Source organism: Choloepus didactylus, chromosome 18 (assembly GCF_015220235.1).
Source record: "Choloepus didactylus isolate mChoDid1 chromosome 18, mChoDid1.pri, whole genome shotgun sequence".
NCBI classification, from domain to species: Eukaryota; Metazoa; Chordata; class Mammalia; order Pilosa; family Megalonychidae; genus Choloepus; species Choloepus didactylus.
In genome coordinates, this window is record NC_051324.1 from 2,301,297 (window position 1) to 2,327,450 (window position 26,154).

Below are 26,154 nucleotides of genomic sequence, written 5' to 3' on the forward strand. Positions count from 1 at the left end.
CTATAGGATGGTACTGTGAATAGTTGATTGTACACCATGGATGATTGTATGGTATGTGAATGTATCGCAATAAAACTGAATTTAATAAAAAAAAAAAAAGGCACACTGACAGAAGAACCAGCGACCCCAGGAGGGCAGCCCGTCCACCTGTGCATCTGCTTCATTCTTTGCTTGCCTCGGTTTACCTTCCACATGGCGGTCTCAGATCCAAATTCCTGGGGAAGGGATTCTGGTGGGCTCAGCTGAGGCGAGGGGCGCTGAGGATGGCAGGGTTGTGTGGCCTGGTCGTGGGACTCCCACGAGGGTCCGAGGATGCAATTCTGGACGAAGGGGCTGGCCGCCAACCTGTCAGTGTTCACCGTTGGTCACATTTAGGCTTCTTTCTGTAACGAGGCAAAAGGGATTTCCCATTTGCTTCTAAAATCACTCAAAGATGACAATTTGGTTCATTTTTATTGATCTTTCTTTGTCCTAGTGTGGTAGTTTGGAGCTGTAATGTACCCCAAAGAAAGGTCAGGTTCTTTTTTTTTTTTTGCAATATACCCACACACCATATAATCCATCCAAAATATACAATCAATGGCTCACAGTATCATCATATAGTTCTGCATTCATCACCACAATCAACTTTTGAACATTTTAATTACTCCAAAATAAAGGAAAAAAATATATAAAAAATCAAAAAAGATAATAAAGAATACCCAAACCATCCCATACCCCTTAGCCCCCCCTCCATTATTTATATATATTTTTGTCATTATTTTATTACTCATCTGCCCATACATTGGATAAAGGAATTGTCCGTCACAAGGTTTTCACTATCACACAGTCACACGATAAAAGCTGTACAGTTATGCAATTGTCATCAAGAATCAAGTCCAGATTACCATTCAACAGATTCAGGTATTTCCTTCTAGCTATTCTAATACAATAGAAACTAAAAAGGAATCTTATGTATTCTATATAATGCATAAGAATAACCTCCAGAATGACCACTCAACTCAATTTGAGATCTCTCAGCCACTGAAAGTTTATTTAGTTTCATTTCTCTTCCCCCTTTTGGTGGGGAAGACTTTCTCAATCCCATGATGCCAGGTCCAGGCTCATCCCTGGGAGTCATGTTTCACATTGCCAGGGAGATTTACATCCCTGGGAGTCATGTCTCACGTAGTGGGGAGGGCAGTGAGTTTACCTGCAGAGTTGGCATAGAGAGGCCACATCTGAGCAACAAAAGAGGTTCTCTGGGGATTACTCTTAGGCATAATTATTACTGGGCTTAGCCTCTCCTTTGCAGGAATAAGTATCAAAAGGGGAAGTCCCAAGATCAAGGGCTTGACTTATTAAATTGGAATTCCCTAATGCTTGTGGGAATATCAGGAATTCCCCAGGTGGGGAAATTTAATATTTCCACATTTTTACCCAGTCCCTCAAGGAGACTTTGCAAATACTTTTTTATTTTCTGCCCCAGGTACTCTGGGGTGCATCAGGGTATCATATTAACCTGTACAGAATAACAAGCTCTCATTCTAGGTTCCAGGCCACGTTGTTGTAATCCATCCCTGTGGGTGGGACCTTTGGCTCAACTGAGACGTGACTCAGCCCATTCAAGGTGGGTCTTAATCCTTCACTGGAGCCTTTTATGAGAGGATGAAGGACAGAAAAAAAAAAACCAGAGAGCTCAGAGAGAAACACCCAGAGAAGTTTGGAGAGAGTTTACAGAGAAAAGCCCCTGGAGGAGCTGAGAGAGCCGCTGAAGTCAGAAGCTCAAAGCAAAAAAATCCCGGAGCGAAGGACTAGCAGGTGCTGGCCATGTGCCTTGCTCTCTGGCAGAGGAACCCTGGATGCCAGCGATCTTTATTCAGAGAACGCATCGTCCTATTGAGGCCTTACTTGGGACATTTTCATGGCTTTATAACTGTAAATTTGTAAGCTAATAAATTCTCATTGTAAAAGCCAACTCATTTCTTGTATATTATATTCCAGAAGCTTTAGCAAACCAGAACACCTATTAACTGTGTGTGCATATGTATATACTGAGCAAATATTGAAATGTTTCACTACCAGTTAGTAAACAGTATAGTGGTAACTGCAATAAGTAAAATTAATTAGCAATATAAAGTGTCACGTGAACTCAGTTTGTCAGCCATTGCTATAGGTAGTGGAGATGATAAAGGGACCTCCTGGTGATGTCACCTGAGATGTTCACAGCCTGAGTTGAGAGTTGACCCCATGTTCTGGTGGGCAGGGTTGGAAGCTGAGATTTAGGAGAATCACCAGTTTATCATTATCTTCAAATTACATCATTGCTATTGCTCCTATTTTGGTTATATTGTTTCAACCCTGATTACACTGCTGGTGCTTTGATAGTCTGGTGTAGAGTGAGTGTGCAGTGTTTTGATATTTATACATTCAAGAATTTATGGTAAAATATTGAAAATAAGCACATAAAAGGAAGAGATAGCAAGGTGTATATTTTTTCCTTAAAATATTTTGCAAATCTCATAACCACAAATCTTCTGAATCATAAACATAAATTTTCTGAAATGATGTCAATAATAAATTGATAGATATCAGAATACTGTGGAACATCTTTTATGCTGTGCAAAGTCATTATAAAATTTGACTTTCTAAAATGAAAACAATTTGAAAGTTTCAACCAAACACCAAGATGGCTTATTTTTTTGCTATTGTCATAATCCATGGATCCAAATGGTGCTCAAAAGTTGTATCGTTAAAAGATAAAAGTGCTATGATGTATACAACTTACTCTCAAATGTTTAGAAATTAGATAAAAAAATAGATAGATGGATGGATGGATAGATGGATAGAGTGGTACGGGAAATGTGGCAAAATGTTAACAATTGGTGGATCTGGGTATCTGCATGGGAGTAGGGTGGAGTTGTCTGTATAGATTTTTGTATTGTTTTTGCAACTATCCTGTAAGTTTGAAATTACTTCAAAATAGAAAGTGTTAGAAAATCAATAGCACTTTTCTACATGCCAGCAATTACTGATGGAAACTATAGTAAAAAATGCACAAAAGCATTAAAGCTTATTGAATAAAAAAAAAAAAGTTAACAGTGCTAAACATATTTTATAGGAGTGACAATAAAGTCTGTTACTGCTAGTGGTTGAAATAAAGAATATTTGCAAACATCACTGATATAAATTTTAAAGAACATCATGTATCCATTTTCCAAATAAACCACTTAAACTATTAAAACACCTGAAAAAACATTTTATTGATGTGACAATAACAAAAATGAAAACCATCTTAAATTTTTGAAAAGTATAATAAAAAATGTAAACAGAATCTACTGTATGGTTAAAAAATAGAACCGTTGCCCAAAAATGGAGGACCCCTACCATACGCCACATGCAAAAATAAACTCAACATGGATCAAAGACCTTAATAATATAAGAGCTGGAATTAGCAAACTCATAGAAGAAAATGTAAGGAAGTATCTCCAGGACCTTGAGTTAGGCAATGGTTTCTTAGACTTTACACCCAAAGCACAAGCAACAACAACAAAAAATAGATAAATGAGGCCTCATCAAAATTAAAAACTTTCGTTCCTCAAAGGACTTTATCATGAAAGTAAAATGACAACCTACACAATGGGAAAAATATTTAGAAATCACATATCCAATAAAGGATAATATTCAGAATATATAAAGAAATCCTTCAACTTAACAACGAAAAGGCCAACAACCCGCTTAATAAGTAGGCAAAAGACTTGAACAGACATCTCTCCAAAGAAGATATACAAATGTCCAGAAAGCATATGAAAAGATGCTCAACATCATTAGCCATTGGGGAAATGCATATCAAAACCAAAGTGAGATACCATTTTACACCTATTAGAATGTCTGCTGTTCCAGTTTGCTAATGCTGCCTTTTTGCAAAACACCAGAAATGGATTAGCTTTTATAAAGGGGGTTTATTTGGTTACACAGTTACAGGTTTAAGGCCATAAAGTGTCCAAGGTAACACATCAGCAATCGTGTACCTTCAGTGGAGGATGGCCAATGGCGTCTGGAAAACCTCTGTTAGCTGGGAAGGCACGTGGCTGGCATCTGCTGATCCTGGGGTGTGTTTCAGCTCCTCTCTCAGCTCCTGTGCATTCTTCAAAGTGTTGCTCTTGGGGCATTTGTTCTCTCTTAGCTTCTCCAGAGCAAGAGTCTGCTTTCAATGGCCATCTTCAAAATATCTCTCTAAGTTACAGCTCCTCTCTCAGCACCTGTGCATTCTTCAAAGTGTCCCTCTTGGCGGTAGCAAGCTCGCTCCTTCTGTCTGAGCTTATGTAGTGCTCCAGTGAACTAGTGAAGGCCCACACTGAATGGGCGGGCCAACACCTCCATGGAAATTATCGAATTAGAGTCATCACCCACAGTTGGGTGGGGCGCATCTCCATGGAAACACTCAAAGAATTACAATCTAATCAACACTAATATGTCTGCCCACACAAGATTGCATCAAAGATAATGACATTTTGGGGGACATAATACAATCAAACTGGCATATCTGCTATTTAAAAAAATGGAAAATAAGTTTTGGAAAGGATGCAGGAAATAGGAACACTCATTCATGGTTGGTGGGAATGTAAAATGGTGCAGCTGCGGTGGAAGACGGTCTGGCAGTTCCTCGGAAAGCTAAGTATAGAACTACCATATAACCCAGCAATCCCACCACTCAGCATACACCAAAGGAATTGAAAGCAGGAACTCGAGCAGATACCTGCATCCCAATGTTCACAGCGGCATTATTCACTATCGCCGAAAGTTGGAAGCAACCCAAGTGTCCATCAATCAACGAACGAAGAAATAAAATGTGGTATATACATACAGTGGAATGTTATTCAGCCATAAAAAGGAATGAAGTCCTTATGCACGTGACATCATGGGTGAACCTTTAGGACACCACGTTGAGTGAAATAAGCCAGACACAAAAGGATAAATATTGTATGATCTCACTGATTTGAAATAATTGGAAAAAGCAAACTCATAGAGTCAGAATGTAGAATATGGGTTACCAGGGGACAGGGTGGGGACAGGGAACAGGAAGTTGAGTCTTAAAGTGTACAGGGTTCCTATTTGGAGTGATGGAAATGTTTTGGGAGTAGATGGTGGTGAGAGTAGCTCAATTTTGTGAATGCAATTAACAGCACTGAAATATGTATCTGAATATGATTAAAAGGGGGAAATGTTAGAGTGTATATAAGGTAACAGGATAAAAATTTTTTAAAAATCTATGGAACTACACTACACAGTGTACATTAAACCATGGACTTTAATTAACAGTACAATTATAAAAACGTGCTATCATCAAGGAAAATATAACAAATGTTCCACACCAATGCAAGTTGCTGGTGCTGGGGTGATGTTCCAGTTTGCTAAAGCTTCTGGAAATGCAATAAACCGGAAATGGATTGGCTTTTACAATGAGGGTTTATTCATTCATAAATTTATACTTCTAAGGCCATAAAAATGTCTGAACTAAGGCATCAAGAGGACACCTTCACTGAAGAAAGGCCGATGGCGTCTGGAACACCCCTGGCAGCTGGGAAGGCACGTGGCTGGTGTCTGCTGGTCCTTTGCTCCCAGGTTGCGTTGATTTCAGCTTCTGATTCCAGTAGCTTTCTAAGTGTCCAGGAGTCCTCTCTTAGCTTCTCCAGGGCAAACTCTCTTAGCTTAGCATCTCCAAACATCTTTCTGTCTTCAACTCCAAGCATCTGGGTCTGTGTCAGCCCCTAAACTCTCTTAAGGACTCCAGTAAACTAATCAAGACTCACCCTGAATGGGCGGGGTCACATCTCCACGGAAATAATCTGAAAAGTTCCCACCCACAATTGAGTGGGTAACATCTCCATGGAAACAACCTAACCAAAAGATCCCACCCAGAAGAGGTCTGCCCCCACAAGATTCATTAAAGAACATGGCTTTTTATAGGGTATATAACAGATTCAAACCAGCACAGGTGGTGTATGGGAATCCTGTATTTTATGCTTGATTGTTCTGTAAACTCACAACTTCTCTAATAAAGAAAAAAAATAGAACAGTTTCAGTCATAATGCATTTATTAGAACGCCACAAAATAAGAATATCAATACAGATTTATCATTGCAATTGAGATGTATGGTCCCTGTTGTTGTAAAACATCCATCTACTGATGAATTGTCCCGGGTTGGGTTTTCCAGAAAGAGAGGCTGACCCAAAGTTAGGGTGCAAGATGGAGTTGGGGTGCAAGATGTTTATTAGAGATCAATACCTGTGAAAGGAAGGAGGTGGGAGCAGGTCTGGACAGAGACAAGAATGGGATGCAGGCCTGGCAAAGCCTGGGGCACCCAGCAGAAAGCTGTGGAGCCAGTAATGTCCAGATGCATTGCCCCACAGTGGGCCAAAGTGGCTGCCCAGGAGCTGCTCTCTGCCTACTCTGTTTCCCCACCCGGACAGCTCGAGCTTCCTCCCACAGGGCTCTGGGGCAGCCCAATTCCCAGGCTACTCAGCAACTTTTTGAAAATCCTTATGAGTGATGCTTATAAAATTTCAATTCTCAATGACACATCTATCGCTTCACATAAAAGTATGTTAATAATGTACTTTAAAATGCAAAATTTATGACTTTGAAGATAGTTTAATGAGTCCTTATGTGGAGGCAGAGGGACCAATATCTGAAGTCATATATCAAATATTATTATCAATACTCAAGGAAGATGGGTTTTGATGAGAAATAAGTATGTGAAAATGTCACGGGAGTTTGTGCCGACAGTGCCAGGGTAAGGCCAGAGCGAAAGTCCCGTCTTTCAGCCTGGTTTTTAGGAAAACTTCCAGATGCTTTAATCTGGTGCTTAGTCACTGTGTTCAGTCCTTTCTGGATGATACCACACTTGTGTAAATCAAGTCAAACACTTCAAATCTTTCCTGAAAAAATTTTTATTTATGACCACATATCACATAGCAAAAAGAAGGAAATAAAATATCTGAAAGTTGGGGTGAAGTAACGACAACTCGACGAAGACTTGGACCTTGAAAGACAGCGGCTATCCTAGAATGAAAAACTTCTATGAATCTTACCCTGAGTTTAATGAAAATTATGAAAATGGGAACGGTTAAACATTTGGAAAATGAAAGTGTCTGATAAAAAACAAGTCTGGACTTGGTAGGGGAGGATCTATTTGAAAGGATTATTTCAACGGGGGAGAAGAGAGAGCACTGCCCATAAGATCTGCAAGCACCTCAAGGGTTAGGGCAAAAGGGTTTTCGTTTCTAGGAAGAACCTGGGGTGAGGAAGTGGGATGCAAGTGTGGATCAGACAGTGAACCGGGGAGTGGTTTGCCCGGGAGCCCAGGGTGTTCTCAGAAGGGCCCAGGCTGGCTCAGGCTGTGTGTGGCCAAAGTTTGGAAGCCTGGGGTAAGGACAGAAGCTTAACCAAAGTTTGATCAACAAGTGTTTTAATCCGACTGATCAGTGGACACAAACAGTTCAGCTAATAATCTTTAGGAAGCAAAGTATGGAGATTCGGAGTGTGTGTGTCCGGCCTCAACCTAGTTAAACAAAGGGGTCACGTGAGGGGAAGGCTCATTCTTCGCAGTAACTATTTTCCAGAACACAAGGATGGGGGTAGGGGGTCCTCACCTTGGCTGTTTTCCAGGATCACAGGGCTCAGAAAAGGCTCAACATCGTCAAAAGTTGTTGCAAGTTTCGCTTCCAGAAATGATACAATAGAAACGTCAATACTTTTTTCTTTTCTTTTTTTTTTTTTTTTAACCTTTACAAGAATATTGGTGAAGCTGAGAGATTAATTCAGTGGTTCAAAAAGTGTGGCCTGACAGTGTGATTGTGAAAACCTTGTGGATTGTACTCCCTTTATCTAGCGTATGGATGGATGAGTAGAAAAATGGGGACAAAAACAAAATGCAAAATAGGGTGGGATGGGGGGGATGATTTGAGTGTTCTTTTTTTTTTTTTTTTTTTAAATCTTCATTTTATTGAGATAGATTCACATACCATGCAGTCATACAAAACAAATCGTACTTTCGATTGTTTATAGTACCATTACATAGTGGTACATTCATCACCCAAATCAATCCCTGACACCTTCATTAGCACACACACAAAAATAACAAGAATAATAATTAGAGTGAAAAAGAGCAATTGAAGTAAAAAAGAACACTGGGTACCTTTGTCTGTTTGTTTCCTTCCCCTATTTTTCTACTCATCCATCCATAAACTAGACAAAGTGGAGTGTGGTCCTTATGGCTTTCCCAATCCCATTGTCACCTCTCATAAGCTACATTTTTATACAACTGTCTTCGAGATTCATGGGTTCTGGGTTGTAGTTTGATAGTTTCAGGTATCTACCACCAGCTACCCCAATTCTTTAGAACCTAAAAAGGGTTGTCTAAAGTGTGCGTAAGAGTGCCCACCAGAGTGACCTCTCGGCTCCTTTTGGAATCTCTCTGCCACTGAAGCTTATTTCATTTCCTTTCACATCCCCCTTTTGGTCAAGAAGATGTTCTCCGTCCCACGATGCCGGGTCTACATTCCTCCCTGGGAGTCATATTCCACGTAGCCAGGGAGATTCACTCCCCTGGGTGTCTGATCCCACGTAGGGGGGAGGGCAGTGATTTCACCTTTCAAGTTGGCTTAGCCAGAGAGACAGGGCCACATCTGAGCAACAAAGAGGCATTCGGGAGGAGGCTCTTAGGCACAACCATAGGGAGGCCTAGCCTCTCCTTTGCAGTGTTCTTTTTTACTTTTATTTTTTATTCTTATTCTGATTCTTTCTGGTGTAAGGAAAATGTTCAAAAATAGATTGGGGTGATGAATGCACAACTATATGATGGATCTGTGAACAGATGATTGTACACCATGGATGATTGTACGGTATGAGAATATATCGCAATACAACTGAATTTAATTAAAAAAAAAATAAAAATAAACAAATGGACAGAGGAAAAATTTCATCCAGAAGGTAATCTACATGTGAATTAACTGTGTTTTGCTGTTGACATTTGTAACCTTCTGAAATTTGTATACTAATTTGAAAAGGCAAAAGGGTTTTATTGGGGTTTTTTAAAGTTTTTACTTTCTTGCCCTAAAGTTTAATTTTTTTACTGATTTAGATGGCCTTGTTATTTTATATTTAAGAAGTTGACTTCCTCAATTTCCTTGGCATTGTTATTTTTAAATGTTGTTCTCTTTAACAGTTGGGATATTATAATAAATATTCAGCAAGTGAGTTTTTTTTTTTTTTTTAAGTGTAAAATCTTATATTTGGCTTTAATTTTTTGTATTAAATGCTCTTAAGATTTATTGGGAAAAAAAAAAAAGTGTGGTCCGAGGACTCCTGAAGCTCTCCGAGACCTTCCAGGGGTTCTGCGAGGTCAGAGCTGTTTTCCTAATAACAGTATGACATTCCCTGGCTTTTTCACCGCATCAGTACTTGCACTGATGGAGCAAAAGCAAGGGAGGGTCAAACTGTGGTCACCTTTGCCTGAATAAAGGTGGAGGCTCTGAACTAACAGTCAGTGAATTCCTCACACCATGTGCTCACCATCAAAGACCAAAAGGCCAGTTTCACTGCAGAACATCCTTGCTGGGGTGGGAATATAAAATGGCGCAATCACTGTGGGAAACAGCTTGGTGGTTTCTCAGAAAGTTAAACACAGAGTGCGTATGACCCGGCAATTACACTGCTAAGTATATACCCAAAAGAACTGAAACAGGGACTCAAACAGGTATTTGCACAACAATATACAAAGCAGCATTATTCGCAAGCATCAAAAGGTGGAAGCAATGCAAGTGTCCATCAACAAATGAATGGGTAAACAAGATGTGGCCCATCCATACAACCGGATATTATTCAGCTGTAAGAAGGAATGAAGTTCTGATACATGATACAAATAGATAAACCTTGGAGACATCATGTTGAGTGAAATAAGTCATTCACAGCAGGACAAATACTTGATTTCACTTATATGAAACAGCTAGACAAATTTGGCCAAATTTTAGTAATTGTTGAAGCTAGATGGTATGTATATGGGTGTTCACTTTTCTCTGTGTTTGAAAAATTTCATGATAAAATGCTGGAAAGAAAAAAAAAAAAAGAAACAGCTAGAATAAGCAAAACCATAGACACAGAAAGTAGACTAGAGGTTACCAGTGGTGTTGGAAAACTGGCATCCACTGCTGTGAGCATAAGACCTCACTCCACGAGACGGGGAACCTGCATGAGGATTCTGCCAGTTGCTGAGCATGTCTACTCCAATTATGCATTCCAGAACTGGGGAAATAACCACAGAATGGGTCCGGGGACCCACTGGACCCACTGTGAGATGGACCTGAGCTAAAACTCCATCGATCACCTGACCTCCATAAGCCCCAACTCTGACTGGTGGACCAGAGTAACGTTTTGGGTCTCCGGAAATTAACGTCACTTCTGAACCAGTGTCTAATAATCCACAAAATATCTGATCATTTCCTTTTCCCCCAATACACAGTTAACCTGGTAAAAGGCCTAGGTCCCTCTGGGGAAGGCTGGGAGGAAGATTAACAGTATACATTTTTGGCAGTGTGACAGGGTCCTTCCCCAAGGGTACCCGGCCTTCCCTTCATTCAAGGGGCTCTGGATCTGTAAACTGTCTCAAGTCTGGGAATTGATTAAGGGGCCGTGACTCTCTGTTTTTGTAATTCAAGGGAGATTTTCGTTCACTTGACCTAGAATTCTTCTGCTTATATAGTTCAAACAAGAATTTAGTCGATTGCCCATCTATTTTACTACTTGGTACTCCATGATCCACTAGCCAACGCCATAAGTCTCTGCGAGTCATTATTTTGATTGCTGCTTTGAGCCTGTTTCCCATTATGGTAGCCCTGTCCACCTTGTCTGTGGCGATTAACTGCAGCTACTTGGCTTCTGCTGACTCGGGACCCGATTATCCCCATTGTGTTTAAGGATTCCAGCTCAGTGACAGCAGTTCCTACAGTAATATCTGACCTACAGAGAAGGGCGACTACAGAGCTCTTCAGGGATGATGGAGCTAGTCTCACAAATTTATTCCTTATAGTCCCGGTAAAAGGTGAGTCCTCTGGACATTGGATCCTGTGGCTGTGGGGCTGCAGAGAAAAACAACTCAGACTTCAGGGAAAAAGGACAACTTCAGGTACTAGCTATTCCAAGTTATCAACCTCCTTCCCGACCTCTCTCTGGCATCTTTCACTAGTTGACCTACTGGTACTTTCCCACTTTAAGTGGCACTTCAAGATCCACTTTAAGGCAGTCAGGGTGGGGGAGGGTGCGGGGGGTGGTGAGAATCATGGCGGGCAGCTTGGTCAAGTGAAAGAAAAACAGTCTCCATCAGTCCCGCCTCTTGTTCAAAAACAACATCAGGCTCTTCCTTGAACAACTTGGTCCTACTGCTCCTTGTTGAAATGGTTTTTTGTTGGTGGAAAACAAGTCAAACCATCCACAAGAAGGTGGTTTAAATGGTCAGTTGTCATAGGGTCAGGCATCTTAAAAGAGGGATGTCAACTCCCAGGGGTGTAAATCTCCCTGGCAACGCAGAATATGACTCCCGGGGATGAATGTGGACCCGGCATCGTGGGACTGAAAGTATCTTCTTGACCAAAAGGGGGATGCAAAATGAGACGAAATAGTTTCAGTGGCTGAGAGATTCCAAATGGAGTCGAGAGGTCACTGTGGTGGACATTCTTATGCACTATATAGATAACACCTCTTAGGCTTTAATGTATTGGAATAGCTAGAAGTAAATACCTGAAACTACCAAACTCCAACCCAGCAGTCTGGACTCCTGAAGACAATTATATAATAATGTAGATTACAAGGGGTGACAGTGTGATTGTGAAGACCTTGTGGATCACACCCCCTTTATCTAGTGTATGGATGAGTGGAGGAATGGGGATAAAAACTAAAGGACAAATGGGGTGGGATGGGGGGATGATTTGGGTGTTCTTTTTTCACTTTTATTTTTTATTCTGGTTCTGGTTCTTTCTGATGTAAGGAAAATGTTCAGAGATAGATTGTGGTGATGAACGCATAACTATGTTATCATACTGTGGACAGTGGATTGTATACCATGGATGATTGTATGGTGTGTGAATGTATTTCAATAAAACTGAATTTAATTAAAAAAAAAAAAGAGGGACGTCAGATTTCCTTAGTGACCCAGAAGTGTCCAGGGAGAAATCCAGCTGATGCCTCTGTGGATTTGTACATGTGATTTGCACATCTGATGTGCCCTTTGTGGTCTGAGTCTTTTGAGTCCTCGGAGATAACACATTAGTTCATGGTGCTCCCTTACACACTGGGTGTTTTAGTTTCCTGGATGCCAAAGCAAATACCAAGCAGTGGATTAGCTTAAACAATGAGAATTTATTGGCTCATGGCTTTGAGGCTAGAAAAACTCCAAATCTAGTTGTCATCAAGGTGATGCTCTCTTCCCGAAGAGTACTGTTCTGGGGCCGGCTGCCGGCGATCCCTGATCCTGGGCTCCTCGGTCACGTGGCGATGCGCACAGTGGCCTCCCCTGGCCTCTCCGTTCTCTTCTGAGTTCCACTGGATTTCACCTTCTTGCTTCCATGGCTTTCTCTGTCTAAATTTCATTCTGCTTACAAAGGACTCCAGTAATGGGATTAAGACTCATTAAAGGACACACCTTAATTGAAGTAACCTCAAAAGGTCCTACTTACAATGGGTTCACACCCACAGGAATGGATTAAGTTTGAGAACATGTTTTTTCTGGGGTGCAGAGCTCCAAACCACAATGGACCAAAGGCCATCTCCAAGGCAGCCTAGAGTCTCACTAAGGATTTGGTCAGTTGGATTTTAGTTTTCAGTGACATCAAATCAAGAGGGTAGGAGGAAATTTGAAAACATTGGTTTGGAGATATTGAAGGAGACTGTAAGAATTGAAAAATTGGTAAAGATGGACAATACGTGCAAGATGACAGGATCCAGTCTAATTTACAGGTAGGAACAAACCATGTAGTTACCTGCAGTTTAGAAAGGGGTGCAATAGCCCAAAGACAATGAACAGGAAGACAATTGGATAACCTACAAGAGTGTGCTAGAAGTTTCTATCGAAACACAAAATTTCTCTCTACAGTCATCCTCCTTTGGATCAAAGAGAATCCCAAAGAAAGATTATCCATGATGATGAAATAATGCTGTTTTTTTGTTTGTTTGTTTTTAGTTTTGCTCTAATTGGTTTGTTGTTTGTTTGCTTTTAACTTTACTGTGATAACATCTATGCAACAACAACCATTTGCTTTTCGCTGCAATTCCGTGAGTTAGGAATTTGGACGGGGCTCATCAGAGGTGGCTGGTGCACCTCTGTCCCACGTGGTATCGGCTGTGGTGGCTCAGTTGGGCTGGAGGATCCAAGACAGCCTCACTCTAATGTTTAGCACCACAAAAAAGTCATGGCTTGAACAGCCAGGGGCTGACTGGGAGAGCTAAGTCTCTTCTGAGCACTAGATTCACTCATATATCTGGAAACTCAGTTCACCTGCCCCAGAAACCAATTCATGCCCCATCCAGTCACTATCCCCCAATGCGTTACCTACCCCAAATTCTTAATTTAGTTTTGTCTGGTTTATGTCTGGCTTCTTTTACTCAGCAGTATATGGAGATCCATCCATGTTGTCCCTCCTTGCTGTTTCCTGTAATTCTTTATGCATTCTCACGGCTGTTTAGTGGTGCACTGTGTGAATAAACTACAATTTATCCATTCTACGCTTGAGGAACATTGAGGTCTATTATGTCTAGTGTATTATGTCTATTTCAAACAGTCCAGCTATGAACATGGCTTGGAAATTCCAAAGCAGCGTATCAATCTACTCGCCCACCAGCAGACTATGGGGGTTCTAGCCACGCTGCATTCTCACCAGCATGTAGTATTGTCAGTCTTTTTCTTTTTCCCTATTTGTTGGTCCTGACAGTGCAGCCTAAATCACATCCTCAGAGGTCATGAGTGGCATCAGAAGGCCCAGGGACATCCCAAGGAACTGGGGACAGAGGTGGAGCATCACAACATCTTACGAACTGGTGGACAGAGGTGATTTGAAAATCAGTTGAAGTTAATTGGTGGAGGTGGATAGTATTTTTTTAATCTTGGTTCTCCCAGTCTCCTGGCATCAACAAATTCCTATGCTGAGAGCTCCTGGATCCCTTCCAGCTTGTTTCTCTAACGCTGGGTGGTGGTTTGGAGCTATAAGTACCCCAGAAAAACATGTTCCTCTTGATCCATTCCTGTGGGTGGGAACCCACTGAAAGTAGGACCTGTGATGAGGTGTGGCCCACCTCAGTCGGGATGGGTCTTAACCTTTCAATGGAGTCCACCTACCTAGAGAAGGCCACAGAGAGAAAAGCCCCATGGAGGAGGAGAAGCTGGAAGCCAAGAGAGCCCACAGTGGAAAGGAGAAGTCACCGCCACGTGCATTGCCATGTGAGAGAAAAGCCAAAGACCAAGGATCGCCGGCAGTCAGCCCCAGAACACCACAGCTTCGGGGAGAAGGCGTCATCTTGCTGATGCCTCAGTTTTGGACTCCTCCCAGCCTCAAAACACAGCCAATAAATTCCCATTGTTTATGCCAAGTCATCGCCTGGTATTTGCTTTGGCAGCTGAGAAACGAGAACACCTTATCTTCACCTTCCACCTGAATTCTGCCCCGGCCACTCCATGCACTGGCCTTTCCCCAAACGCACCTGCCCCTTACCCCTCCGAGACATGGACTGCTGTTGTCATCCCTCCGCCTGGCCTGGCTCTAGTCTGCCTACCCAAACCCTTCTCATTCTTCAAGGCCCCGCTCTGGGAAGTGCTCTCTGATTTTCCAGTTCTTCCACTGTCTCCCCACAGCATGTTATGTACCCGACATCGGCACTTTGCATCCTGTTTCCATCTGCCTGGAGCACTCCTCTATCACCTGGCTTTGCTCCCTCCCCTCCTTCCAATCTATTTTAACCATCTGCCTGATAAAAGAATGATTTTCATGCAATTTAGGACACACAGCCTTATTGGGTGATTCGTGAATCGGGCGGCATCCTGCTCAGAAAGTGGACGGAGCTCCACCGAGGGACTGGTTAGTTGAAGCTCATATAGGGCCAGCGCGGAATCAAGCGAGGCAATATTCCGATTGGCTGACATTAAGTTTCCATTATCCATAGGGGGTTTAGTATGATGTGTCCAGTCTGATAAACTCTCTCTCCTGGACCCAAACTGGTTTATCATCAGGGCTGCTTATCTGCATTTCTGTAGGGTGGGCTCCATTATTCCTTTGTCTTGGGAAGCCCGTGCAGGTCAAGTGTTTTGTCTTCTGGAAAATCCTTTCTTAGAAAGGTGTCCCTCCTGGCCATGCCCAAGAAGGGTGGCCATTTTTATTTTACATTACACCTGTATAGTGTCTGTCTCCTCTCACTAAAGATAAGCTCTAGTAGGGCAGGGATCTGTTTCCCCCATGCCTAGAAAAGTGCCAGACACGTAGACAAGGATCAATTTGTTGAATGAATAAATTTTGTCTCTTGATTTACCTCGTCACTCGGTCCTGTTGTAGCAGCTTTCAATGGTTAGGTTCATGTATCAATTTAGCCAAGTGATGGTGCCCAGGTGTCTGGTCAAGCAAGCACTGGCCTAACCATCACTGCAAGGACATTTGTGGCTGATTAATAAACCAGAAGGCTGGTTTATTAAATCATCAGCCAGTTGATTGCATCTGTGGCTGATTACATCAACAGAAGAGAGCGTCTTCTGCAACGAGAGAATTAAATCAGCTGGATTTAATCCAATCAGCTTAAAGGGAGAAGAGAGAGAACTTTCACTTCTCCTTCAGCCAGCCAGCCTATCCTGGGGAGCCCATCGAAGACCTTCATCACAGTTGTCAGCTGGCAGCCTGCACTATGGAATTTGGACTCGCACATCTCCACAGCTGCATGAGACACTTTTATAAAATCTCATATTTATAGATATCTCCCGCTGGTTCTGTTTCCCTAGAGAACCCTGACTAATACACAGCTATTTCCTCTTGTCTTTCTCCCACTAACTTACAAATTCCTTGGTCTTGAGGATGATGTCTTAGGCATCTTTATCCTCCAATCCCAGCCCCAGGCCTGTCATGTAGTGACGAGGGGCCTCCCACTGGGCAGGGCGAAAGCAGAACTAGAAGTGGAACTAGGTCAGAAGCAACTGATCCCATCTGGATGGAGTCAGTGAGGCCGAAATGGTGTTTCAGTGAACCTGGGAAGTGAATTGGGTGGACTGAGGAAAAGTGCTCAGGCCAAGGCAGCAGCTGGTGGCCAGGGAGAGCAGCTGTAGATACCTCTGTAGGGCTGGGGGGCAGGGATTGAGTAGGGGAAGATGGGAGGTGACGTGAAGAAGGTAACGAGGAGCCACATCACTTATTCATTCAACAACCATGTGCTGAGTACCTGGACAAGAGGGACGTTTGGGAGCCACCAGAGAACATTCAGGATATAAAGCGGTGAGAGAGTTTGAGGCGCTCGAGACAAGAGGAGGGGAGGACAGGCCTCGGGAACCCAAAATGGATCTCGTGAGGAAGAGGGAGCCATCGAAGCATCTAGCAGGAGGGCCTTAAGACATCTTTCCTAATTTAAAAAATCATATTTATCTTTACTTATGGTAGAGGCAATAGCATTTAATTGTGTGTATGTACCATAAAATAATCAACCATTCCTTTATTGTTAGACATTGACTCTTGCTCTGTGTGTGTGTGTGTGTGTGTGTGTGTGTGTGTATTTAACGCTATGCTACCTGTGCTGGTTTGGAGCTGTTATGTACCCCAGGAAAGGCCATGTTCTTTTAATCCATTCTTGTGGGTACAGACCTACTGGGGATGGGACCTTTGGTTTACATTATTTCAGCTGAGATGTGACCCACCTCATTCAGTGTGGGTCTTGATCGTCTTGCTGGAGTCCTTTATGAGAGGATAAAATACATACAGAAGCTGAGAGATGAATTTCAGAGAAGCACCCAAAGAAACTGAGAGACCGTGCAGCCAGAAGCTGGAAGCAACAGAACCCGGGAGAGAAGGACCTGCAGACCTCGCCATGTGCCTGTCTGTCTGGCAAGCTTGCCAGTAACCGGTCTTCAGAGAAGGTGTCATCCTGTTGATGCCTTAGCTGGGATATTTTCACAGCCTTAGAACTGTGAGTTTGTAAGCTAATAAATCCCCATTGTAAAAGCCAACCCGTTTCTGGTATGTTGCATTTTGTCAGCTATAGCAAACCCAGCCACTACCTTCCTATTATCCTTCATATACTGATGCTTTTATTTACTGAGGTAGAGCTCTGACAGTGGGAATGCTCTACTTCATTATTTAATCCTTTATGTGCTGCTTTCATTTCTTGGAATAGATTCCTAGGAGTAAGATTGCTAGGTCTAAGGGTAATGGACTTTTAACTACAATAGATTTTTCCAGTTTGCTTTTCTGAAATGCTGCCATACTTCTTTCCATCTCTGATTTTTGCCAGCCTAATGGCAGTATTTCATTTTTCTTTATTGTGCCTTTCCCTAGAAACCAAGGAGTGTGTACAACTTTTCATATCTTCTTAGGCCATTTAGATTTGTTCTTTTGTGATTTGCCTATTTTAATGCTTGGCAATGTGTAAGAGCTCCTTGTGAAAATATATCTATATGTTGTCTATACATATACACACATGTGTATATACACACACACACTTTGTCATTTGCCTTGAAAACGTGTTTTTCCAAAATCTATCATTTGTTGGCTTTGTTAACGGCATCTTTCATGATGTGGTTTCAATTTTCAAGTATCTGTCACTGTCCCCCGCCACCCCCTAGTAGCTTTTGGGTTTCCTGTCTCTGTTGGAAGACCCTTTTATTTTGTTTTTACATTTACTTCTTCAATCCATCTGAAATTTAGCTTTGGCTAAGGTATTAAAAAGGAAACCCCTATTTAATAACTATCTAAACAATAATTTTAAAGAATGAAATCCCTATTTTTCAAAGTTGCTCTTTAGTTTTCCCCGGATGATTTGTTAGAGGAGGCACACGTGTATCGTGAAGCCACACTCAGTCTTCAACACGCACCAGCTGTGCTGCGAGCACTCGCGCTCACCAGGATTGCCGAGACGGAGACGTGCGAAAGAGACGTAGTTTCACGGGAGGGCTACGAGTCTGTGTGTTTACGGTTGGCTCTGGAAGGCAAGGTTCAAAGTCAGCACACGATGGCTCACAGCGAGGCTACACAGGAGTTCACAGAGGAAAAAACCGTAACTCCCACGCTTAGCAAGACCTCCAGGTTGAGCGTATTTAAGAAAGACGCTGCCAATCTGAGAGGGGCTGGGAACCTCGGAGGAAGCAAAAGGTGGGGTCACGGAGTCAACTCGGGGAAAGGGGAGTTCTGGTGAAGGTTTTAGCTGCCCGGCAAGGCCGGAGTGGGTGAGGGTGCCACCCCAAACACCACCTAGGCCAGCGGGCACCCTCGGCTCCGACGCCAGCTCACTCAGGCCTCCCAAGCAGCTTTCCCGTGAGAGGGTCCGTGATGATCACCGGGACGAGTATTCCAGCCCCCATGCAGCCCATTCACTCACTCACTCACTCAACAAGTACTTGTGAGTGATCACAACTCCACAAGGAGCTTGTTCTCTAGTGGGGGAGACGGGCCATACATGGGAGAAGTAAGGACAATGCACAGGACGCTAGGGAGAACAGGGAATCTGGGGCGGGAGGCAGGAAGTAAGGAGGCAGGGGAGTGGAAAGGTGACCGGGGACAGCGCAGTGAGGAGCCAGAGGAGGGAGGGTGACCCATGTGGATGGCCGGAGGAAGGGTCAGGGGCCACCTGGGGACGCGCATCCCAAGCAGAAGGAGTCACAGTGCAAAGGCCCTGAGGCAGGGAGGCAGGAGCTGAAAAACGGGTCATTTTCCCTGGGTTATGATGGAGCGACGTGACCTGTTTTACCTTCCAAGTCAAGCTTTTTCTCATAATCAAACATTGGCCCTCTTGCCTCTACCGTGTGTCAAGATTTTCCCCAAACTTGTCCCCCTTTCTCTGCTTTTCCCTTTTCCTCAATTCCCTCAAACCTGTAACCAGCTCTCTTTTCCTTCTTTCCTTCTAAACCATGCATTCTAACTTTGAAACTGGAAACAAAATCTGAGAGGGACTTGCTCCCACTCTCCATCCCTGGGGATCTGAGGTCAGGCTCGTGGACCTGCCGGGCCGAGCTCCGGATCCTGAACCGGGGCGGACGCTCTGGCGGGATGGTCCCACCATGGGGCCTTGGGGTGCTAGCGTGTGGGGGTCTCGCCCCTGGTCTGTCACCCCCCAGCCTGCTTTTGGGCGTCCTGGTTGGCACTGGTCTCTGGGCCGAGAGGGCCCACAGCCCTCGCCCCCGCTGCTGCCGCTTCTGTTTTCTTCCTTCCTCTGAGGAAGGCCACGGCCTCCACAGGGCGTCCTTCCTCAGGGGGCCCGGGCTGCCAGCTGCACTCTGCGGCTGACCTCAGGCCCCACGAAGGGACAGGATGCCCACTTCCCCTCGACTTTGGTGAAGCTCAGCGATTCTCACCACAGTGGGAGAAAAGGGGAAATCTCAGTTTCCCTGTGTTGGCAGTTACACAACAGCAACAAATAGATCCTCACAATGAGAAACTTCTCTAATGGGGAACCACTGGGTCTAACTGGGGGAGCAGCCTTGGAAATGAGATTATTGGAGAGGGTCTTTCTTTGTAACACACCAAAGAGAACCAACTCTTCATGCTACTTACACTATAATAAACTGTCAAGGCCTCCTGATAGCACTGCCAAGTGGTGGAGAACCAGCCCTGCAGCCCACGTCACCAAACGTTGGAGAACCAACCCTGCAGCCCACATCACTAGCCGCTGAGGCAGCATTTTCTCCATTTCTGCAGAAGACACAGAGCCCCGGGGAGGTGAGGGGGAGGCCGAGCTCCCACAAGGATGTAGAGCACCCCGGAACTGAGTCTACTTCCATGCAAACAGCACAGTGCAGACACAATCTGGCCTCTGTGGCTGGCTACTGCCAACCAGCCTGCGGTCAGACCAGGGAACCTTTCATTCCAGAACAGCTCAACACTCTTAAAAATGTTTGAAGAGAGTGACGTCACCAACATGGCAATGTAAACAGCTACCGAAAACTTCTCTCCAGAGATTCAATGGAAAAAGGGACAATTCTGAATTGTTTAAAATTCTGGAGGAGGACATAGACTGGAGTAAGACTCTGCAAATGCCAAATTGAAGAAACAGAAGAACTATCAGTGATGAAAATATTCAAAAATTGATTGTGGTGTTGAATGCACAACTACAGGATGAAACTGTGAACTGCTGTACACTTTGGATGATTGCATGTATGTGAACATATTTCAATAAAATTACACATAAAAAAAAAAGAAGTCTTCAACCCACTCAGCAGGTGAACTCACTGCCCTCCCCCCTACATGGGACCTGACTCCCAGGGGTGTGAATCTCCCTGGCAACACAGGATATGACTCCCGGGGATGAGCCTGGACCCGGCATCGTGGGATTCAGAAAATCTTCTTGACCAAAAGAGGGAAGCGAAATGAAACAAAATAAAGTTCCAGTGGCTGAGAGATTTCAAATGGAGTCGAGAGGTCACTCTGGAGGGTGTTTCCTATGTGCTATACAGATACCACCTTTTAGTCTTTAGTGTGTGGGAATGGCTGCAGGGAAATGCCTGAAGCTGTCAGACTGCAACCCAGTGACCTGGATTCTTGAAAATGACTGTATAACTATGTAGCTTGCACAGTGTGACTGTGTGACTGTGAAAACCTTGTGGCTCACACTCCCTTTATTCAGTGTACGGACAGATGAGTGGAAAACTGGAGACAAAAATTGGATGATGAATAGGGTGGGATGGAGGGGATGGAAAGTTTTGGGTGTTCTTTTTTGCTTTCATTTTTATTTTTTTGGAGTGAGGAAAAGGTTCAAAAATGGATTCTGGTGATGAACACTCAACTGTATGATTGTGTTGTGAATAACTGTACACTGTAGATGATTGTAGGGTGTGTGAATATATCTCAATAAAACTGTATTTTAAGAAGTAAATTAACAATAGGGGGTGAGGAGGGGTGCGGTCGCAGTTGATTCGTCGGGGGGGGGGAGTGGCGGCCGGTTGCTAATCCTAGGCTCTCAGGATTGCTTGGAGGGTACCGGCGGCGGGGGCTCTTTCCCGGAGGCGAGGGCGAGGCGGGGGACTTGGCCAGGTCCCCGGCGGGGTGGCGTGCAAAGTATGGAGGGCGGCGAGAAAGGAACAGGCGGGACACGTTTCTTTTTAGGGTGAAGAAACCAAGAGAGAGAGAGCTTTATTAGGGGAGAGTACAAGCTTATATCGGGCGTTTAGAGGGCGGGGTAGCTGTAGAGGTTAAAGGCTTGGATTGGTTCTGAGAGGGCGCGGAGGTTGATTGAAAAGGGGCGAGAGTTGCTCTGGTAACGGTGTCTGGCAACAATGTATGCGCACTGGTGGTAATGGGAGTTGCACTGGCAACGGGGAGTGTCCGGGCAAGATAAGGGGGTGGGGGAAAAGGCGGTTCCCTCCGGCAAGCCTCCCCTAACAGTGGTATTTTGGGTGAGGAAATGGGGCCTGCCTCCGGCCTCACTTTCCCAGGCCTGGGGGGCTGCGGAGGGCGCTGTCGCCCGTGCCCACCACCCTCCCCAGGGGCTGATCAGGTCCCCCAGCCCAGGCCCGCCAAGTTGAAGCACGTAATCAGTGTCCCGCAGTGGGGTATGGAATGTTTGGATGTTCTTTTTTACTTTAATTTTTATTCTTATTTTTTGGAGTAATGAAAATGTTCAAAGATTCATTGTGGTGATGAATGCACAACTATATGATGATACTGTGAACTGATTGTACACTTTGGATGACTGTATGGTGTGTGAATATATCTCAATAAAATTGCTTTAAAAATGCTTGAAGACCTCAAAGAGCTTTTTTTTAATGTGGATCACATCTATTGACATGTATTAGAAATTAGCACTGAGGATTAAAAAAATTATTTATTTAATGATTCACTTAAAAGGAATGATAAGCCTACTAGATATTAACACGTGAGTAACATATTTTAAAATATAACTATATGTTCCAAAACAAGCAAAAAAAAATTAGTGAGTCTTGTTTTATATTTTTCTAAGTCTCTTTAATGTCTGGCTTGAGAAGATGGCTGGATTCATTCAATATCTGTTCTGCATTCAATCTGCCGAGATATGCTGTCTTGGTTGAAGGAAATGAGGAAAACCTGACCTCACAGATACACAGCTGGAAAGAGGAGGAAGGTCTTAATAGCCTTTTTAGGTGACTGGGGGAACTCTTCTTTGGCATGTTTCCTAAAGGTTACTTACGATGTGGAATCTGAGACCACATTGATGCACTTTTCATACCATTACGTGAAAATCCATTGGCTGATCTTGCCCTTTGAGTGGATCTTTTCCCTGTGCCTGGGTCCGCACATCACAAATTGGTCATTTAGAAAATGTCGGTTCACTGAGTTATGCAGAACTTCCAGATGTTGACATGTTTCATTATACAATATCAAAAATATTGCAATTTGCTATTTGGATCTCATCAGAAATGTCTAAATATTGGGAAGCTATGAAGCTCACAATGGTGAATACGTTTCCTGAAATTTGGCTTTTTTGCTAGAAGAATCACATTTTCAAGAAAAGACTGGGCATCTGGGAGGGCTTTCAGAGGAGCAGGGGAAGAAGCCAGCCAGCTGCCAGAGGAGGAGAAGGACTTCTCGAGGCAGAATGAGGGAGGGTATTTTAAATTGTGGGAAGTGCTGGAGCACAGGCTCCGGCTCCGGCGTAGAATCCACTGAGGAAAGAGTGGACAGTGGCGCAGTTTAAAGCCCCAGTGTTCTGAGATCGCAGGGGCTGGATCACTTGGGGGCCTTAAATGCTAAATAAGGGATTTGGACTTTATTCTGTGGACAGTAGGAAATTCATTAAAGATACAGGTGATACTATATTTAAGGCAAATCCCTGTTTCTCTAATGAAAAAAATTTTTTTTAAATTGGAGTTATCAATCTGAATATTTAAACTTTGAGGAATGTTGATGAAATAGTGAGATGCCTAGTTATACCTCATTTATTGATTCAGTTATACATGCATATTTAAAATAACATTATATATAATAACACATTAATAAAAACATTGCTTTTTTTTTTCCATTCGCACATTTCAAAGAACAATTTTATTCAAACTATCTGCATGCACCTTGGCGTCAGTGTCTCTATCATATCCAGAGTGGAAGTTTCCGGAAGCGTCATACTTGCACTAGGTTGAGGTGCAGCACTTCAAAAATACATGTCTGAACATCTTGACCAAAGGGGGATGTAAAATGAAGTAAGTTTCAGTGGCTGAGAGATTCCAAAAGAAGCCGAGAGGTCACTCTGATGGGCACCCTTACGCACAATATAGACAACCTTTTTAGGTTCTAGTGAATTGGAATAGCTAGCAGTAAATACCTGAAACCAGCAAACTACAACCCAGACCCTTTAGTCTTGAAGACAATTGTGTAACAATGTAGCTTATGAGGGGTGACAATGTGATTGGGAAAGCCATATGGACCACACTCCCCTTTGCCCAGTGTATGGATGGATGAGTAGAAAAATGGGGGCAAAAAAAAAAAAGGCACCCAGTGTTCTTTTTTACTCTAATTGTTCTTTTTCACTTTAATTTTTATTATTATTACTTTTGTGTGTGTGGTAATGAAAATGTGCAAAAATTAATTTTGGTGATGGATGCACAATGATATGGTGGTACTGTGAACTGATTGTACGCTTTGTATGACTGTGCGGAATGTGGATATATCTCAATAAAATTGAATTATTTAAAAAAAAAAAAGGTCCTACTTACAATACGCACAAGAAAAAAAAAATACATGTGTGACATTCACCGGAAAGTATGATCCCACATTACCTTGGGACAGTCCTTCCCCACCTCCCATGCCCCATTTATCACATGGGTGTAGGTTTATAATCCGTAAAACAAAATTTAGTGCTTTTAAGGTGGCTGGTTTACAAGACCAGACTCTTGGAATAGTGAGGGAACACCCCCTGCAATAATTACTGAATTTCTTCCCTCTCCTCTTTAAGCCACTGGCGTGGGAAGTCTACGGACACAAACCTTGCGTCGTCTGAGGTTGTTTGGGGCTGAACTGTGAGAGGAGCAATCGCGGGGATGAGGGAATTGGACGTGGCGGGCACCGAGGAGTAGGAGACAACTGCTGGGAACCAACAAAGGCCAAAGAACCCAGAGCAGCGCGGGCAGGTGGAAACCAGGCACCGAGAGCTCCCGGGACAGGACAGAGGACTGGAGGGGGCTGGGAAGGTGGAGCCAGGACATGGAGGGTCCTGGAGCCGAGCAGACGGCAGCACTAAGAGGTGCAGTCTCCGGGTAAGGAGGGTTTTAACTCGGTGCAGGGCTTGGAGCGAGGAAGGGAAGCGGCAGGGTCAATGCTGATGTGAAATGTGGGGGGCAGGGGGAGTCCCCTGCAGGTCAGGATTGAAAAGAGGATCCCCAGAAGGAAGATGCACATGCAGAACGGGGGGTGCCCTGGGTGAAGGCTGCAGGTTTGTGAATCACAACTGGGTACTGGCCTGTCCCCACCTGTTCTCTAGCCCACACCGAGGGCGGGTGGCAAGTTTGTCCTGGAAACTGCTGTGTCCCCACCGGCTAGGACAGGACCTCAGGAAGTACCTGCCGAAGGGAGAGCAGGAGGGAGGAAGAGATGAAGGAAGAGGGGAGGAATGAGTGTCCAGCAGAGGGGTTTGGGGAGGAGGCCGGGCAGGGAGAGATCAGGAAACGAATGGCGAGGACCTCAGGACGCACGCAAGGGGCCTGGTGGTGAACGGGGCCAGAGGGTGTGTGCCCAAGTTCCCGCCCAGCCCTGGCTGTGATCCCGGGTGCCCTGGGGGCTGGGGAGCAGACCACTCCGGAGTGGAGCTGATCCTGGGGTCACCTCTAAGCCTCACCCCGTTTAGACCCTCGCTTTACGGTCTCAGATTCGCCCAGGCTTCCAGTGACTGAGAAGGCGGGGTGCCCGGGCACTCTCGCCTTGATAAACACAATAAAGGATTTCTGGGCTTCTCTGAGTAAATCAGGAGCAAGAGGTCTCAAATTACATCTCTGGGTAGCACGGCAATTCCAATAAAAGGGAATGGAGATGCTCAGCTCCCGATTTACAGGAAAGACTTTGAAGGCAGTGGTTCTCGGAAGCGTGGTGTCCAAGGCAGCGTCTACATCACCTGGGGATTTGCTAAAACTACAAATTCTCAGCCCCACACCCCGGTGAGCCACTGCTTCAAGGTAAGGGATGGAAGTTTTCAACTTGGAAGCTGCCAGGCTCCCACCTTTCTCTTAAACCTGCCACATATGCTAGACGCGTCTGCGATAGGCACCCATGGGCAGCAAGTGCACGTCTGCAGGAGGGTGTGGAAGTGGGTAAGAAGCAGTCTCACCCCCTGGCTTTCATTCCTGGCCGAGACCCCAGAGAAATTTCTTTCCCTCTTCGACTTGTTTACAAGAAGGGAAAAAATGAAAGCTCACCTGGTGAGGCTGTCCTAAGGATCCAGTGAGCGAATGCCTGGCACTCGGCAGGTGCTCAGCAATGCTGGAAGTTGGCAGCAGCCTCACTGGAGCTGAGCTTGGAAGGAGCGGAGCACTGCTCGGGATCTTCCAAGGTAGTGACTTCCTATCACACACAGGCAATGACTTCCCACGAATCTCATTTCCCATTTGGAAGAATTCGCCCTTCTCAGTGTGCCAAGTAGGTGCCTGTACCCGGCAAGTGCCAAGTCCCCAAGTCTTGCAGCGAGGGGCCCGCGGGAGGGCCTGCGACTTCTAGAACTTTGGGGTTAAATCTGGGTTCAGAAAGCCCACTGAGTCCAATCACTGGCACACATTTCAGGTGGAACTTCCAGTTCACATCTCCTCAGTGGAAAGAAGTGCCAGGAACTGGAAACAGTGCCTGGCCTCAGCAGCAGTAAAATAATTTTGAACAGAGGAGCATTTGCTAAGCCAATGGTTCTGCAGTTAGAGACCCAGGCTGTTCTTTGCTAAAATGAGGAAGAGGGAGGTCTGGGTAGAGCCCACTGGAGGTTGGTGTGCTCCTCCGCTGGCC

General features: G+C 44.3%; 1 long non-coding RNA gene across 1 annotated transcript; it reads right to left on the reverse strand.

Annotated features, from left to right (window-relative positions):
* Positions 1-109: 109 nt before the first annotated feature.
* LOC119514289 lies at positions 110-25,770 on the reverse strand. The gene is made up of 3 exons (XR_005212779.1): positions 25,581-25,770; positions 18,115-18,193; positions 110-383 (listed from the first exon to the last, which is right to left on the reverse strand). It is a non-coding gene; the product is annotated as an uncharacterized LOC119514289 (long non-coding RNA).
* Between the last annotated feature and the right edge of the window lie 384 nt (positions 25,771-26,154).